Genomic DNA, 14,142 nt, shown 5'->3' with positions numbered 1-14,142 from the left:
CATGAGGCATAAGGAGGAGTATAATCAATCAAACAAAACTGAAGCAGGACGGAAACGATGGAAAAATCAGCAGCGAGGACCTTAAGCAGGTATCATGACTGTGTTACATAGGTCCAAAGAATTCGTCAGAAATGCGAAACATAGAGGAAATGGCCAAAATCAAACATTGAATGAAAACTATAAGGTCTGTGAATTAAAAACATATTGGATATTGCAGGGGGAAAAAAAGTTTAGGGAACACGAAGCCTTGAGCCCCTGAAAATATCAGTTACGGTGGAGTTAACCACTGTAACGCCATTTCATTTTTTAAAAAGCAATATAGCATCAGTAAATGGCAGGCGGGCAACTTTAAAAGGCCCGAGAGAAGAGTGTTGGGAGTCTCTGAAAATTCCAGGGGAAATGTTTTGAAGAAAGAAAATTTTGAAGAAAGGCAACAGGAAATAGTCCAATCATCAGGAAAATCATAAACCCACCAAGTCAAGGAAACAAATGAGCTCTGAGCCCAAGAAACATGAAGAAAATCACACCTAGTCACGTTATAATTAAACTGCCCAGATCCAGTGGGGGAAAAAAACAAAAAACAAACAAACAAACAAAAAACCCCAGACCACAAAACCTCCAAAGCAGCCCGAGGGAAGAGACACAGAACTTAAGAAAACAAGACTAAGGCTATGTCAGATTTTTCATCAAAAGCAGTGACAGTGAGAAGACAGTGAAGCAACACTTTTAGAAGACTGAGGGGCAAAAAAAAAGTCCAGATGGAATTCTATGCCTCCACACACACACACACACACACACACACAATAACCTCTTTGAAAAATGACGGCGAAAGATGATATTTACAGACGTACAAACGCTGAAAGACTTCCTCGCCGGCAGACCCACACTGCCAGAAATGTTAAAGGAGTCCTCCAAGAAGAAGGAAACTCACACCAGCTGGAATTCTGGAGGTTCACAAAGGGATGGAGGCAGAGAGACATGGTCTCTGCATGGGAAAAGTGATGAGCTGTTTTGTCCTTATCAACTACATCTCTTTAAAAACATGGGACAGTTTAAAGAAAGGTCTTAAGGGCGGACTGTGGGGTTTACATGCTAAGTAAACTGCATGGCAACAAAAGCCTAAAGGCAGGCAGGGGAGAAACGTGAACAGGTATGACTTCACTTGAAGGCAGACTGTGGTAAGTTACGCATGTGTGCTCTAAAGCCTAAAGCGGTCGCTGAAATAGCCAGAGAGTCCTAAGTCATCAAATAAGTCACCAAAGGTGAGAACATGGACTCACATGCAAAACCTTACATAAGCCACGATAGCTCTTCTTCCAAGTGCTCTTCAAAGATGCTACCCGACAGCCTGGTGTGCGAGAGTGACGACTGCAGCGCTATGTGTAATAAGGAAAGCGTAGGACGGAGTTAATTTCAAAAGTATACGTAAAGGATTAAAGACTAGTACCAACGAACAGTGGAAGAAACTTCACTGGTAAAAGGAGCTGACCGCGTAAAGATGTCGAAGGAAGCTACTCTCCCTCCCGGGAGTTGTAGGTTTCCCAAGGACCTGCTTTCCTCCATGAAGCAGTGAGGGTGCGCGCAGGTGTGAGAGAGGCAGCGGCCAGAAAGACAGGAGCGCGGGTAGGACGTGCGGAGGGGAAAGCTCCTCCGCGAACCACTTACTTTCTAAAAGGCCAGGCTCCGTCCCTGGGTGGGCTCGAACCACCAACCTTTCGGTTAACAGCCGAACGCGCTAACCGATTGCGCCACAGAGACACGGGCACGCCGCCCTTCCTTCCGGCACCACCCCGCCTCCGGGTTCCCCACAGAGAGCAAACGCACCCAGGCCAGGCGCAGCCACTCGCCTTTCGCAGGACAGCCGCGCCGGCTCCCAAGCCTGGGAAAACCGGACAGGTGGAGTCCACGCAGCATGTTGGTTCCGTGAGGAAGCCGTGCGCTGGGCGACTCCGAAGGCAGAAGGGCAGCCGAGGGTCCCCGCCGCGCCTTGCTCCACACGCGCCGCGCCGCAGACGCCAGAGGCGGGGCGGAGCCCAAGGGAAGCTGAAAGCCAGGTCTGACTCGGTGCCGGCTCCCCGTTTGCCCGGCCTTCACCGACCTTCTGCGCCGCTGGGCAGGGGCTTAGCAGGTGTGGTTGGTGTGGCTGCAGAGCGAAAGAGCTCGGGTCCAAAGAGGAAACGCGAGAAGCTACAGTTCCCTGTGCCCGTTTGCTTTCCGTGCCAGTGCCAGCTATGCCCCTGAGCAGTGGTCCGAGAGCTGAGTTTAGCGCTGGCCTCACAGCGCCACGCGGCCAGAAGAGGAGTACACAGCCCACAGGGCGCAAACCTGCGGGGCGGCCGGTGGAAAGGAAACTTAGGGCGGTTCCTTGCCTCTCCAGGAGCCTTCTCTATCAAGCTTCCCCAAAGAAACAGCATGGTCAATGCCGTTGCTCTGGTAAAGACATTTCAAATATCAGTGGGGCTCTTTATGCCAAAGGAGACAGAGGTTTTAACAGGCTTGCAATAAAACGCCACCTCGTTGTCACGGTCTACACCAGCTTGTCTCCGTTCACCATACACTAATTTTTACGGGAACAGCAAATCACTAGACCATACTTCACACATCGTGTAAAAAGCACAAATCTTTACAAGTGCACAGTTTGTCGAATTTTGGTGAATGTGCTCACCACCGAAGGTCAAGTCATAGAAAATTTCCATCATCCCAGAAATGTCACTTGCGGCCCCACCCCACCCCCGCCGGCAATGCCTACACTCTCCCGAGTAGTTAATTGCTATTCTGACATCTGCTGCAGTAGTTCCTTGTCGCCTGCTCTTAATAGTCAAAGGAATGAGTGTCCTTTTTTTTGGTAGTTGACTTTTGTTTCGGGCCACATTTGTTCATTAAGCATCTTCAAAGTGCTGTGCATGTCACCTCCTAACTACGGTGTAATTGGACTGATTGTGGTGTTTATTGGAGTCTTGTGAATATTTGTGGTGTCTTGGCCAACATCTTGTACCAGGCTTCGTGCGTACTTGTGCTGTCATCGAAGTACTGCAACTGCTGGGCCATGGAGTAGTTACAAGATTTGCTTTATTAGAAATTGCCAACAGGACTCTAGAATGATTTCAGACCAACTGCTACTGATGCCAGTGCTCCACATTTGTGTCAGTTCTTGGCGTGCGCATTGCTTTGTACTGGAGGATGTGTGGGGACATCTGCTTACAGCATTAATGCATCCTTCCCTGATGAGTACAAACATCAAGAATATTTCCTTATCACTTTCATTCATTTCACTCAGATAGCTAGCTTTGTGATCCAGGGAGACCCCGGTGGGCTTCCCAGGAGGAGGAAACAGGGTCATAGGGTTGGCCCCAGCGGTGCAGCTGGGACCGGAGGCCTCTCTCCCAGAGACAGAGACCCAGGCTCGGGGTGTCACTCAGAGCAGCGGCAGGTGCAGATTCAATGACAGGTACAGCATCAGCCCACCTGTCCAGCCCCCCAGGCCTTTGCCATATCCACGCATTGGTCAGTAGAGCCAGGGCGGAATATGAAGATGCTTATGGAATATTCTCTTTCAGTCAATCCATTCGCATCCATTTCCCTGAGTAACTTGACTTTCCAATTCATCTTACTACCCTAGTGGAAAGCGTCTCTGGGCACCATAATCAGAAGGGGGGGGTGTGTGAAAATCAGCACCAGAACGATGGATGGTGATCCATGCATATGAGCTTACTTCTGCAATCGCTGTTGTTTTGATTGCGCGTGGTCTCTACCAGCCCTTGGCCGCGCCTTCCCTTTTGCCTTGGACACTCGCTCACAAGACCCGTTAGGGTAAATGGTTCTGCTCACCGTAAGGCAGGAGGAGAGGGAGCCAGCGCAGAGGTGTGGACTAAGCCTGCAGAGGCAGCAGCAGATGAGACAGCGTAGTGGCTGTGAGTCTGTGGTTCTGGAGTCGCTGCTGAAAGGCGGTCAGTCTGGCGGGCCGGGCCGGCGGAGCGTGTTCGCCTGAGCGGGCGGAAGAGGGGCGGGGCGGGGCAGGGCGTCGGGAGGCCTTGGGTCGAATTCCTTTGCCGAGAGTGGTGCGGTATGGGTGGAGGGGAGGATGGTAACCCTGAGTGAAAGACGGTGGCCTGCGGGGTATGTGCTGGTAGTTCCTCCGCAGGAGAGAGATCGTGCTCTTGAAGGTGCTCTGGGGGCCGTGCTGACCTCTGCGGTTTCCCTCCTCGTGGTTACCTCGGCTGGTTGGAAATAGCGAGATAGGAGTAAGAGTGTCTCTTCAGTCATGAGACTTGGAAGAGAGGACAAGCCTCATCTGTGGGGTAGACATCAGAATAGTTTAAAGTAGCAGGGGGTGGATGGGCATTCCTGGGCAAGGGGAAAGTGTATCAAAGGGTTTCTTTCATCCCTGTATCAAAGTGTACCACGCATACATGGTTGATAACCGCTGTCCACGTCGTGATCCTGGTGATGATTACACATGCGAATACGCAAAAGAGCTGCCCGTTGATGACTGGTGCATTTTGTTCTGTGACTACCTCTTTCCAAGTCCTTTTTGGGTAAAAATTGACGGTCAGATGTGGGAGAACCCGTCGGAGGCCGTCATCGGTTTGGCGTGCATTGCAGACTCTTTAAAAGCTGGTCTCTCTTTGCGTGGGTAGGTGGGAGGCGGGGGTGGGGAAGAAGCCTCAGTGACATTGGAATGACTTTCAGCAAAAGCCCAAACCAAAACGCGTGTGACCAAGATCATTTCCTTAGTTAGAGCTGCACCCCAGGCTCACTTAGAATGGGCACCTCCCTAGGTACTGGTGAGTGAGACGTGCAGGGCGTTCACGTTTTCCTCGTGAGTTTGGTGCACCATTGCGTCGGCCTCTCTTCTCCCGGGCCAACCGCACTTGGAGGCAGGAGGGAGCAGGCACTTCCCTGGGGACCCCAGGTAAGGGGCGCAGCCCAGGCAGGTGTAAGAAAACGGGAGGCAAGGGCCCCTTCTTCTGCTCTCAAAACGGGAGGCAAGGGCCCCTTCTTCTGCTCTCGAGAGCGGAAGGAAGGCGCACGGAACACGCCTGGCCAGAGTGCCGTGACTCGGAGTCGAACCGAGGTTGCTGCGGCCACAACGCAGAGTACTAACCACTATACGATCACGGCGCGCCACAGGGCCTTGCGTCGGCACGGGGCCTTGATCTTTGTGCTTGGCGTCAAGCGCATCCGTGCTGTGCTTCATCGGCTTTGGAGAATGCAGGGATTTCTATTCTTTACTTCGTCGTGTCCGCCTACCAGTTTCCCCTCTCTTCCTCTCAGCCTCAGTCTTTTTTAATACATGACTGGAAAAAAAAAAAAAAAAAAAAAAAGCCAATTCTCATCCTCCCAAATCGGGCGCGTGCCTCTCCACAGGCCTCCTGGAACGTCTCCTCGTCCTCGTTCCCGCCTCGCCGGCTTCCTTCTCGCCTCTTCGCTCTTCCTCGCTTTGACCAACCCTGTCCACCCCCTGGGTCCGGCTCCCGCCCCACAGACCGCGGCCGAGCCGAGGGAGGGCCGCGCCCGCGGCGCGGCGCGGCGCAGACGGTCGGGTGAAGGCGGGGCAAACGAGGGGCCAGCACCGGGCCAAACCCGGCGTTCAGGTCCCTCGAGTCCTGGCTCAACTCGGGCCCGGGGCGTCGCGGGGATCCGAGCAGACGTCTCCGGGGCGCTGGCGTTGGCGGCGGGTGTGGCGCAGGGCGCGGCGGGGCCGGTCGGCTTCCCTTCTGCCTTCGGAATCACGCAACAAACGGCTTCGCCACGGGACCAACGCACGGCGTGCGCTCCACCTGTCCGGTTTTCCGAGGCTTTGGAGCCTCGGCCGCTGTCCTGCGAAGGGGGAGCGGCTCCGCCTGGCGACGAACGAAGCCTTGCTCTCTGAGGGGCTGACGGGAAGGTGGCTCAGGCGAGTCTCTGTGGCGCAATCGGTTAGCGCGTTCGGCTGTTAACCGAAAGGTTGGTGGTTCGAGCCCACCCAGGGACGCTTCGGCCTACCCTTTTAAAAGGGGAACGCCGCGCGCGTCTTTCCACCTGGCACACACACCCGTTCCCCTAAAGGCCGGAAAAGGCTCCTTCCCTCCTGACCTCCTGTCCCCTGTGTCTGCAGCCTAAGCCAAGCTCTTTGAGGAACAGCGCGCTGGAGCCCAGAGTGTCTTGAAAGAGCGCCACTAACAACTGTCTCCGCCCTTCTCCCCTGCCTTTATTGCTGCTGTTAGTGTGCATTTTTCACGTCGCCTGTCATCTTACAAGCCCCACGGTCCATCCTCACGACTTTCGAAACATCTGTCCCGTAAGGCAAATCTCCTATTTTCCGCATGCAGATGCCATCTCTGTTTTCCTTCACCCCTTTGTGTGCATCCAGACTTCCATCTGGCGCCAGCGGTGTTCCTCCTGGAGGACTCCTTTCACATTTCTCGTAGCACGGGTCTGCCCTGCCGCTGCGGCCTTCTTTAGCATTTGTATGTCTGTGGATGTCATCATTCCCCCTCATTTTGGAAAGACTTGGGCGGCTGGGGAGGAGTCATAGATTTCCACCTTGGCTTTTCCGCCCTTGCGTCCTCTCAGGAGGTCGCTCCCCTGTCTTGCCCGTGTCTTCTCGCCTCCACTACTTCTGAAGAGAAATCTCACACGGGTAATTTTTCTCTCCGTCTGTACCCGGTCTTTTTCCTCTGGCCCCTTTGGAGATCTGTATTCGTTTTCAGTGGATCTGAGCAGTTTCATTTTGTTCATCTGTCTCCTTGGATCGACGGGTTTACAGTCTTTGTCTTTACTATCTGTATTATGACAGGAATTTTCTGACGTTGTTTCTTCAAAACTTGTTGCTTCTCCTTGGGTATTTTCAGGGACATCAAGCACCTGCGTATCAGGTCTTTTAACCTCGCCCTCGCATTCAGTGACACTGTGCTCATGGTAAACATTCGTTTGTCTGTCGTTTCATTGTGCGTGTTGCCAGCTGTCCAAGGCTTCACCGTCCCTAATCCCCACCCCCACCCCGCCCCCGGCGAATTCTAGTCTGCTGGTCGTTAAATCCGGTGAATGTATCGTGTGGAGGTTATAGTTTCCATCTCTAAACAACTGAAGTCAGTTCTGCCTCGGTTTTGATCGGTGGAATACACGCCTCCTTAGGAGTGTTAAAGTTTCCCTTCTCGGGCACTGGCTATTTTGGCCTTCCTACCAATTTTCTTGAGTCCTGTTTTGGGGTACAGCTAAGCGCCTTGTGAGCAGTTTGGTCTCTTTGGATCTTGCTTTATGATATTTCAGGTAGGTCCGTCTAGGGCTGATCAGTCCCACCGCCGAGACAAGAGCTTCCTGGGCGTTCTTCCCAAAGGCCGAGGAGTTAGGTGTGGTCCAGTCTGGCCGAGGGGAGCAAGTACAGTTGCCTGTCCCGTGTGAGCACCAGGCACTGTTCCATGATCTTCTCAAAAAGTTCTTTCCTTGACATCAGACAAACCCCCGATCATCACTCTGCTAAGTACTTGAGGGAGAGCCTTTCCTATCCCTGGATAGTCTGAGCTCTCTCTCTCTCTCTCTCTGTCTCTCTGTCTCTCACATAACATTTCACTGGGTCTTTGTCGAGTGACCTCTAGCTGCCTTGCTCTCCACCACCTCTCAGCTTCATCTGCACAATGCAAGGAGGGGGCCTCAGGTGCCCTCCTCACACCAGCCGGGAGACTTTCGGACAGCACTAAGCTGGGCCAATGACAAGGCTCCCCTGGCTCGTAGCTCACGTCTAGAGACTGCTGTCCTTTGCTGCCTGATTTCCAGTGTCTTGAAACCCCGTTTTTCATGTCTAGGGTCTGTTTGTCTGTTGGTTCTTTGGGGGCAGGGAGAAGGGGGAGGGTGAGATTTAGGCATTTCTGTGCCTCCACCTTTGCCAGAAGCTAGAGGCGTCGCTTCCTGTTTTTAGTTTTCCTTCGATGGGTGTGCCAATTTGTATGTTTCCATGGGAATTCCCTTTTCCACCTCAAGGAAGGCGCCTTTTTCTTCGTAGTCTTGCTCCCACAACAAAGTTTCTAGGCATCTATCTGAGCTCTAACAAGGGGGGTGGTGTCCTACTGACTCAACAAAGTGGGAGCTACCATAGAAGGACGATGGGGACGTTTCCCAGAGGCACCCTATGGCATATGTCCAACAGGTAAACGTCCAAGTTGTTTAGAACGTCTTCCAATAACTGGAATTGTTTTCGATGGTGACCTCTTGAATGAAGTCCAGGGAAGACCTGCCTGCACGACTCCGGATTGCTTCCTGCCAAAGCAGCTCATGGACTGGCGCATGGGGGCATGCCAGTGGTCCCAAACACACACTCGGCTTCCCTTTTCTTTGTAAATTGCATGTCTGCTTTGGTTGGGTGCACACAATGTAATAAGAGGGGCGAGAGGGGCTTCCTCAGCAAGAAAAGCTTTCTGTGTGTGCGGACTACCGAGTGCCGAAGCTCGGCATGCCCCTGGACCTTGCAGCAAGAGGGAAGCCCCCACTTGGGCGGAAAGGAGCGCGAGGTCCAGAAGTTTCCCTGACCGGGAATCGAACCCGGGCCGCGGCGGTGAAAGCGCCGAATCCTAGCCACTAGACCACCAGGGAACTGCGCGGGGCTCTTCTTCGCCGATGCCAGTGAAAGGCATGAAAGTAGCGATTCGGTGCCGCAGCTGCCAAGAACAGAAATGGAGTTTCCCAGCGGCCCAGAGCGGAATGCAAGTGGCGAGGCGCTCGGCCCTTGCCTGGCTGCGCATCGCCCTTCCCTTCTCCTGGCCTGGGCTTCGCGTCGGGCTCCGAGGCCAGGCCACGAGGTCAGCCGGCTGGGCTCCACCCTGGTCTAGCCTGAGCTCTTCTGGGCAGCGGAGCCAAGAAGAGCGGAGCCCTTTCCGACCCTCGGGCTCCTCCGGACCCTGGGGCGGCCGACTTGGCTCTCAGCGGGGGACGGGAGCCGATTGCTCTCCTGCCAGATCTTCCAGACCCACTCCAAGGGCTCTCCTGATAACAGGCGCAGGTACGGGGTCCTTTTCCTCCGCGACCAGCTCAAGCCGTGGAGTTGTTTGGGTCGAGTCCCCGGTGGAGAGCTGGGTTCGGTCTCTTTCGTTCTGTCCTGGAAATCGACGTGTTCGGCAGATGGGCAGGTGTGTTGGGGGGAGGGAAAGCCACGTGTGCTTCGCAGGGATATGACCTTCATGGTGTTCAGAGACATAGTATGTGCCAGCGTGTGGAGGAGATTTAGGTCTCTGGTTAGGAGGCGAGGGGCTTTCCAAAAACAAAGGTAACCCGAGGTCAGCCTTGCCCTCTGTTTGCCCCCTGAGAGTAACCGGTTACGACCTGAGCTCCAGTGCGACTCGGAGCGGCGAAAGAAGGGGTGCTTCCTGGGGCTGAGTGGGCTTTCAGGCGGTCCCACAAGTCCTGCTTTGTTGCGGACGGAAGATGCAGTTGTGCCAGCTGCCTTTCGCCCCTTTTGGTTTTGTCAAGAGGCGTGTAAATTTCCATAAAAAGACGTCTCCTGTTCCCGCCCGGTCTCGAACCGGGGACCTTTCGCGTGTGAGGCGAACGTGATAACCACTACACTACGGAAACGGGGCGTGCGCGGGCCTTGACGCCATCGCCAGGAAAACCCGTAGCCCTGGCACCTGTATGCTGACCACCAACTTACGACTCATTTCTGTTTTAATGGCCAACATTTCAAGCGGAGAACAACCCTGGAGCCCCAGTGATCTCTTAGGCAAGGAGACTGCAGCTCCCGAGGAGCCCTTGCTCAGGTCTCGTCGCCTCCCTCCAACAGAAGATCCTCGGGGTCGCCGCTCCCCGTGCCCGCACCCCCATCCCCCGACTCCCCAGTTTCAGAGCCACAGGGGCGAGGCAGAGCGGGGCGGGGCGGGGCGGGGCGGGCAGGGGTTAGGTGCGCTGAGCCTCAGGCGACTCTGGTGCCCATCGGTGTGGACGCCGTCCCTCCCGGCTTTGCCGACGTCGGTGGCCCTTTTCTTGGAGCCGGCGGTCAGTGCTGCGGGGGTCTCCGAAATGATCGATGCTTGGAATCCACCCAAGGCGGATCAGACCCGCGCTCTCAGCCCTCCCCTCTTCTCCGATACACCCGACCCACGCGCTCCTTCCTTGCAAGCGCTCTCGCTCGCCCGCCACAGCACTTCTTCGGGGTCCTCTCGTCCAAAGGGAGTCTCTTGGCTTTCTTTTGGGCAGGTCCTGCCCGGGCTGCTTTAAAGACATTGACAGAAGCCTGTGGCCACGTCCTCTCGGCCCCATTCGGGACAAAATCACGACGAAACACCAGAAACGGAGAGGAAGAAGAAGAAGAAGAAGAAGAATAGTAATACTACTAATAAAATAGGAGTTCCCATTGTGGCTCAGGGGTTAAGAACCCAGCCGGCATCCATGAGGACACGGGTTCAATCCCTGGCCTCGCTCGGTGGGTTAGGGATCCCCTGTTGCCTCCAGCTGCGGTGTAGGTCGGGAGTGCAGCTCGGCCCTGGCGTTGCTGTGGCTGCGGTGCAGGCCTGCTGCGGCGGCTCTGATTCCTCCCCTAGCCCGGGAACTCCATTGCCTCACGTGCAGGCTTAAAGAAGTAATAATAAGGATAAAAATAGATATACACCCCATCTGAGTGTGTATATCCCTGTGGGATACGGATGGTACCGTAATTTAGTACAACCCACTTCCCTGATGATTGGCAGTTCCTCCCAAATTTTAAAATAAACCTACTTGTTACCTGGTTCTGTCACTTCTATTAACTTCCCAAGTCTATAAAGACTTCCCCAAAACCCGTTCGTGGCAACAGCATTCATACTGGCCAAAAACTGGATGAAACCCACACGTTCATCAACAAGATTACAAACCCTATGCTGGTAGTGACATACGAACCCCATACTTGATTAATAAGTACTCCGCGGTAAAAACAACCATCTATAGATAAGGCAGTAATGCGGGCAGCAACCTCTCCCCGCCCCCCCGAGCCCCAAATAGTAGGTTCAGCCGAATATGCCCATCAAATATTTTTGAATTTTTATCTATTTTAATATACCTATTGGATAGTCCTGTGTGACCTCATTTTCCTGAAGCATCAGCATAGAAGAATGGTTGGCCCTGAGATGTTTTGATGGAAACTTCCTGGGTTGATGGAAATGGTCTAGCCATTCACCCGGCTGACAGTTACAAGGGCTGATACCTTTATATCGGTTAGCATGTCTTACTGTATACTTTTTACATTTACGTTTTTAACATCAAAATATAATAGATTAGTATTTTTTTTCTTTTGAGGGCCCCATCCGTGGCATACGCCACAGCCAGAGCATTGTTGTTCTAAATCTTGGTTTTACATGTATTTCGACATATATTTTTTCACCTTTGTGTAGTGTGCAAAATCTGGGCTAAAGACTCTGATATAAACTAGAACTTCTCCCATTTCCTAGACAAGGCTAGAACTGTGGAACACCTTGGCCTCGTTTACTCTCCTCCCCACTTCTGAGAGTTTGGGCTTAATTCGCAAATGTCTTTAGGGGAAATCCTGTACAAAGGCTCCACCTCCCTTATCGACCCACTCCAGGATCTTGGCTACTCTTGGGAGCACTTGAACAGCTAGCTCCCTTTTTCCTTTTTCTCCTCCGCCTGCTTCTCTTCCTCTTCTTCCTCCCCCTCCTTCCCCCTCCTCCACCTCTTCCTTCTCTAGGTTTCCCTCCTGACACATGAGATGAAAGTGCTGCCGTCTTCCCTGACTCTCAGCAGCGGCTCTCTCCGCAGCTTCGCCACTGCTGGTTCATTGCCAAAAGCTGGCAAGCACCCTAAAGAGGAAAGACAGAGGGTTCGTGTCATTCCAACGAGCTCCTCTCTCGCTGGAGCTGACCCTGTGGGTCCTCGCTGTATTGGTATTTCCACGAAGATTTCAACCATACTTCCTTTGATCCAGACTTTATTTAGTTGCTTTCAGGGTCACAGCCGGTCTGCTGCAAACACTCCATCACAGCTGAAAGAGAAATCTTCTACAACTTCCGGAGAAATTATGTTTCCTCCCTTTGATTTCGTAAAACGACCCCACGGACAAACAGACAGGTCACTGGTACATAGCTGGACTTTTCTTGTAACGTCTCAGGGGAGTCCAAGAGAGGAGAGTCAAAGCTCGTGCTAGAAGCATGTGCAGACAAGGATTGTCTGCCAGGAGCTAACAATCGTCATGGCTGCCCAAGGTTCAAGAGTTGGATGAAGTTGGACCTAGTCCTCCACGGCAGATAGATCACCACCAAAAAAGCCAAGCGCACTTCACAGGGATGAACTTCTTGGTTTTTCAGAGACATACTATGTGCCAGCGTGTGGAGGAGATTTAGATGCTTGGTTATTAGCAGGCGAGGGGATGTCTAAAAGTAGAACACCCCGAAGTCAGCCTTGCCCTTTGTGTGCCCCCTGGGATTAACTGGTCGCGGCCTGAGCTCCAACGTGCCTGAGAGCAGAGAAAGGACGGCTAGTTCAAGCGGCAAGGAAAGTCTTAACCTGTTGCCCTTGGCAGATGCCATTGTGCCAGCCGCCTGACAACCCCCCCCCCCGCCCCCGGCCCTTTCGCCCCTTTCGGTTTTTTCCAAGAGGAATGGCAAGTTCGTGAAAAGAGGTGACTGTTTCCGCCCGGTTTCGAACCGGGGACCTTTCGCGTGTGAGGCGAACGTGATAACCACTACACTACGGAAACACTGCATGCGCGAACATGTAACGCCGTATCCAGGAAAACCGTTAATCCTGACACCTGTATGCCAGCCACCAACTTTCTCTCTCTCTCTCTCTCTCTTTCCTTCCTTCTTTCTTCCTTCCTTCCTTCCTTCTTTCTTTCTTTCTTCCTTTCTTCCTTCCTTCCTTTCTTTCTTTCTCCCTTCCATTCTTTCTTTCTTTCTCCCTTCCATTCTTTCTTTCTTTCTCCCTTCCTTCCTTTCTTTTGTTTAATGAGAAAGTGAGAAATAACCCTGGGAGCCCCAGCGATCTTTTAGTCAAGGAGACTGCGGGGCTCCCGAGACGCCCTTGTTTAGGTCTCTCGGCCTCCCCCTACCAGAGGACCCTCGTGTCGCCTCCCCCGCACCCCTGCCCTCCCGACTGCCCGGCTTCGCAGCCACAGGAGCCCGGTGCCCCCGAAACGCAAAGGGCATCAGAATGGTCTCACTCCACTTCGCCCCTCACCCGCCCCAGAAGCAGATTCCTGCGCCCTCGGAGACACCCGGGGCCGGGACCTTCCAGGCACGAATCCGCTGGGATCCAGCGGGAGCTGAACACCCGCTGGGCTCCCACGGAGGCTCTTCCCATTTCCTCGTCCGTCACCCTCCCCCGCCCCCCCCCCCGTGCTGACAGTTTGCCCTCCTTTCCGAGAGGCCTCCGGCCTGGCGCTTCGTTTCCCGTGTCCATCACGCGACCTCCACGAGGGCAGAGGTCGAGGGTACGGTTGCCCTGGTGTCCCCACGCCCGAAACAGGGCCGGGCACGCACCAGGACACTCTTCGGCCTTGTCGGGTTCATACATGGTCGTCTTTAGCCCTTAGTCCCATGAAGACCTTTGAGAATGGAAATAAGGAAGCGCTACCCAAGTGAGACATTCTTTCTGAAAAGCTTTCATTCTAGTGCACTGACTGCTCAGCATCCCGTGGGGGCGGGCAACCGAAAGACCTGCAGAGCACCGTCTGCGCGCCCCCGGGAGGGAGGCAGGCTGTGTTCTGGGGGATCGATTCTGGGAGCGGAAAGGGCGGGAAGCGAAAACCCCTCGGGGAAAGCGGGTTTGGGAGGAGCACAGCGAGACCTCCCGGGAGGCCCGTGCAGGGATCCCGAGAGAGGAGCGTTGTTTCTGCCCCGTCACAGCGCGCGGAAGGAGGGAAAGAGCTGGAGTAGGAGCCAAAGCAGGAGGCGAGGGGAGGGGGCGCGATGGAGGGAGGAGCGGAGAGGGATGAAAGGAACTTGAGCTTCCGCCCCCTCCCTCGCGCCTTCTCTTGCCTTCCCGCTCCTTCTTGCGCTTCTTCCCATTCCCACGGATGCAAAATCCGGATGTATTCACACCTGAGAAGAAAGCCCCCACTCGTCTGTGCTCAGGAGCATACCCTTCACGCCACCACCACTCCCTCCCCACCTCTCACCTCGGGCTCCCAGACCCAACGCCCTTTCTTCCCTCAAGGACATTCTTTCAGACCACCGAGGGTCCCAC

General features: G+C 54.0%; 1 long non-coding RNA gene and 6 other non-coding genes across 7 annotated transcripts in view; 1 reads left to right on the top strand and 6 right to left on the bottom strand.

Moving 5' to 3' along the window:
• Positions 1-1,684: 1,684 nt before the first annotated feature.
• Positions 1,685-1,758, bottom strand: TRNAN-GUU (transfer RNA asparagine (anticodon GUU)). Its single transcript has one exon. It is a non-coding gene; the product is annotated as a tRNA-Asn (tRNA).
• Positions 1,759-5,049: 3,291 nt separating this feature from the next.
• Positions 5,050-5,121, bottom strand: TRNAH-GUG (transfer RNA histidin (anticodon GUG)). Its single transcript has one exon. It is a non-coding gene; the product is annotated as a tRNA-His (tRNA).
• Positions 5,122-5,900: 779 nt separating this feature from the next.
• Positions 5,901-5,974, top strand: TRNAN-GUU (transfer RNA asparagine (anticodon GUU)). The gene has a single exon. It is a non-coding gene; the product is annotated as a tRNA-Asn (tRNA).
• A 2,522-nt stretch (positions 5,975-8,496) lies between these two features.
• Positions 8,497-8,568, bottom strand: TRNAE-UUC (transfer RNA glutamic acid (anticodon UUC)). Its single transcript has one exon. It is a non-coding gene; the product is annotated as a tRNA-Glu (tRNA).
• Positions 8,569-9,473: 905 nt separating this feature from the next.
• On the bottom strand, positions 9,474-9,546 carry TRNAV-CAC (transfer RNA valine (anticodon CAC)). The gene has a single exon. It is a non-coding gene; the product is annotated as a tRNA-Val (tRNA).
• Positions 9,547-12,582: 3,036 nt separating this feature from the next.
• TRNAV-CAC (transfer RNA valine (anticodon CAC)) lies at positions 12,583-12,655 on the bottom strand. Its single transcript has one exon. It is a non-coding gene; the product is annotated as a tRNA-Val (tRNA).
• An 883-nt stretch (positions 12,656-13,538) lies between these two features.
• Positions 13,539-14,142, bottom strand: part of LOC146404100 (uncharacterized) — a 45,940-nt gene continuing 45,336 nt past the window's right edge. The window contains exon 6 of the long non-coding RNA XR_014844248.1: positions 13,539-13,997. This is a non-coding gene — a long non-coding RNA (uncharacterized LOC146404100). The remainder of the gene's footprint in view (positions 13,998-14,142) is intronic.

The sequence above is a fragment of the Sus scrofa genome, chromosome 4, assembly GCF_054392235.1.
Source record: "Sus scrofa isolate SSC_HxYL_T2T_F1_AM1 chromosome 4, Sscrofa_HxYL_maternal_Yorkshire_Landrace_v2.0, whole genome shotgun sequence".
NCBI classification, from domain to species: Eukaryota; Metazoa; Chordata; class Mammalia; order Artiodactyla; family Suidae; genus Sus; species Sus scrofa.
The sequence above is the reverse complement of the archived record's forward strand: the minus strand, read 5'-3'. Positions and strand labels throughout refer to the sequence as shown.